Source organism: Homalodisca vitripennis, chromosome 2 (assembly GCF_021130785.1).
Source record: "Homalodisca vitripennis isolate AUS2020 chromosome 2, UT_GWSS_2.1, whole genome shotgun sequence".
NCBI classification, from domain to species: Eukaryota; Metazoa; Arthropoda; class Insecta; order Hemiptera; family Cicadellidae; genus Homalodisca; species Homalodisca vitripennis.
In genome coordinates this window covers 150,140,895-150,144,667 of record NC_060208.1, presented here as the reverse complement: position 1 = coordinate 150,144,667, position 3,773 = coordinate 150,140,895, and positions in this window count along the sequence as shown.

The window sequence follows — 3,773 nt, the reverse complement described above, 5'->3', positions numbered from 1 at the left end:
GATTTTTCAGTTGTCGGCGGGAGAGTGCTGGAAAGGTTGTGGAACTTGTCTCATCTTTTGGCCTTTATAGTGAAATTACTTCGTTCACTAGAGAATACGGCGGTTCATGCTCTATTATTGAGAACATATTTACAAATATCCCTAGACAGCAGGCTTCATCCACTGTCCTTGTCACTGGGATTTCTGATCATCACGCACAATTGGAGAGCATCTCTTTATCGGTTTCACCTCAGCACACTAATTTAAAGTTTAAAACCTGTAGATTCTTTTCCAGTAATAACATCAGCATCTTCACAAATCTTCTTCGAAGAGAATCCTGGAAAGAAATGGTGGCTGGAAGGGATGTGAGCGAGAAGTTTGATGGTTTCCTATCTGCTGTGGAGTTCAGCTTCAGCATTGCCTTCCCAGAAGAAACATCCAAAGTTAGGACAAGGAAATATTGTGGCAGGATAAAACTTGATGAGGATCTTAAGAACCTCCGTGATAGAATGTTATTCCTCTACTCATTGTCTAGGGATTTAGACTCAACTCATCCCCTCAAGAGATCTTTCATTGATCTTAGAAAGGAATTTAGAAGACGTGTCCACTCTGCCAAGGCTGCTGCAATTACTAGCCATTTACAAAAAGCCACCAACAAACAAAAAGCATCTTGGAATATTGTTAATGACATGATTCCTGGAAAAAGAGTAAAGGCTTTCAAAGAACTTTTTGTTAAAGACGAGCAGGGTAAACTGTTGAGGGACCCAGTGGCTGTGTCAGACAGATTCAACACGTTCTTCGTTGAGGTGGGCAAAAGAGTTCAAAGTCATGCTGACTCATCTGGGTCTATGTCTTATCGTTATTCCCCAGCTGAAAGAGTGTGTTCGTCGATGGTTCTTTTTCCTGCAAATCGAGGAGAAGTCCTTAAAGTAATCAAATCGCTGAAGCCTGGTAGCTCTGCGGGATTTGATGGAATATCATCTAATCTCTTGAAGAATTGTGCTGATCTTCTTGTTGGGCCACTGACATATTTGATTAATTGCTCTTTTGAGGAGGGAATATTCCCTACAGCTCTTAAATTATCTATCGTAAAATCCCTCTATAAAAAGAATGGCAGTGATCATGACATAAATAATTTTTGTCCTATAGCTATTTTATCCACGTTTTCAAAGGTATTCGAGAAGCTCTTTCTTGCAAGGTTATCTTCTTTTCTGATTTCAAACAATATTCTTTATGCACATCAGTATGGCTTTAGAGAGGGTCTGTCTACAACAAACGCAATGTTTAGTCTTATATCAGACGTAACAAAGGCTCTAGATAACAAGGAACATGTGCATGGGCTCTTTTTAGACCTATCTAAAGCCTTCGATGTGGTAGATCATACTTTGCTTTTGAAGAAACTGGAGTATCTTGGGGTGAGAGGCAATGTGTTTGAATGGATACATTCTTATGTGACTGGTCGAAAACAGATGGTTGAGATTCCCTATATGGATGCTGACGGACTGCTAAAAAAAAAAACTTTCTCAAGAACTAATTGTCAGAACCGGGGTGCCCCAGGGATCGGTCCTTGGTCCTGTATTTTTTCTCCTCTTTGTAAATGACATAGCCGGGTGTATTTCGGACTCTCACTTGTACTTATTTGCTGATGACACATCCCTCGTAGTCTCCAGTAAGAGTAAACCACAGCTGGAGAATCAAATTTTCATAGACGGGAGCTCATTATTTCAGTGGCTGGAGGAAAACTCTTTATGTATTAATACAGCAAAGACCAAGCTAGTTGATTTTGCAATCAGAAACCAGTTGGATAATGAATGTTTGAATATTATCATAGGTGATACCGAGTTTAGTCCGTCAGCCACTGTCAATTATCTTGGTGTTGTTTTTGACCATAATCTGAACTTCTCAAACCATATTGAGAAAGTTACAGGTAAGCTAAGTAGCAGTATTTTTTTATTGTCTCGACTTGCCTGTTTCAAAAGTGCTGACATCCTCTTGTTGGCTTATCATGGTTGTTTTTACCCTTATTTATCTTATGCAGTACCAATTTGGGGCCATGAAAGCACCAAGACGCAGTATGTTTTCAGGTTGCAGAAGAGAGCTGTTCGGATAGTTTTTCACTTGGCCGGAAATCAGTCATGCAGATCGCTATTTCGAGGGAAAGGCATACTCACTTTTCCATCAATATACATCCTCAACAGCCTGACATTTCTAATCAAGAATTTTGGTTTATTTACTTCTCATATTACACATACTCATAGATACCAACTCCGTCACAACAATAACATAACCCTACCTCGCCATAGCACCACTTTTTTCAGAAATAAAACATATTCCTCCTGCATATCATTGTTTAATTCTCTACCACAGTATCTAAAGAATGTTAAGGAGCCCAACAAATTCAAAAGCCAATTGAAAGAATTTTTAATTCAAAAGGAATATTACAGTGTCCAGGATTACTTACTTGAGAAGAAAGACTAGTTTTAGTATGTTATGTTTTGGTTCTGTATGTAATGTTAAATTTAGTAATTTAGATAATTTTACTTTAATTTGACCTCTGCCTGTGCAATCCTTGTATTGTTTGTGGCAATAAATGATTTGACTTTGACTTTGACTTATCAATCTGGATTCAAAGTTGACCTGGCATTCTCATATAAATAATGTATGTAAAAGATTGAGCAGGGTCATATATCTCTTGTACCATTTGAGGCACTGTGTAGACAAACACTATCTTAGAATGGTTTACTTTGCCCTTTTTCAAGGTGTAATAATTACATATGGTCTATTATTATGGGGTAACTGTAGCAGTATAAATGAAGTATTGATTATTCAAAAGAAAGCAGTCAGAATTCTCAACAACGCCCATTGTCTTGAGCACTGTAGACCCTTCTTTATTTGCAGTAAAATACTCACTGTTGTAAATCTATACATTTTATCTTGTCTACTTTTTGCAAAAAATAATGTTAATAAAATTATGTCCTCAATGAGCATGTTCACTCTTATGCTACTAGAAATTATCACCAAATTCATGTACCTTTTGCTAGGTTAAGTAAAACTAAATTCTCTTATGAAATTGTTAGCATAAGGCTATTTAATAGACTGCACATTTCTGCTCATTATAGTAGCTTCAATAGTTTTAGGAATATTTTATACAATTGGCTGTTGAACAATCCTTTTTACAAAATTGACGAGTCCTTTAAAAGTGATATAATCTAGTCTAGTCTTCCAAAGTTAGTCTGTAGGTAGTTTTATCTGTATATGTTAATTGCTTTTATTTGTATGTATCTGTATGACGTAGCCTATTGTACAAATATGTATTTAATGGCCAAATATATGACTTATGACATGATTCTTATATAAAAATACTATTCTTAGGTAAAGATTTGCTGTTTTAGTATTACAATAAATAAAACAAATATATACTTTTGAAGGTCACTTTGAAAACTTTTGTGAAGATTTTAAATTTAATATAATAACTGAAATGCGTAATAAAATATTACTAATGTTAAAAACAATTACTTCAGAAGTCCTGATGAAAAAGGAGATGAGATCAAAGTTTGCTTGGATGTCTGCAGGGTTTGTTTCATGGTGCTCATGACAAGCTCAGATAAATTGGCATAAAACTGTTTAAAGTACTTTTCTTTTTAATTTTATATTAATCTCATTCTTATGCTATATATACTTAATAAATAAAATTATTTAAACGTGTGGCATGTCTTTGTGGACATCTGTGTCATTTTGGATATACTATGTATTTACTGTGTTTTGTAAGAAATAGGGAAAAAATCTGAACAATA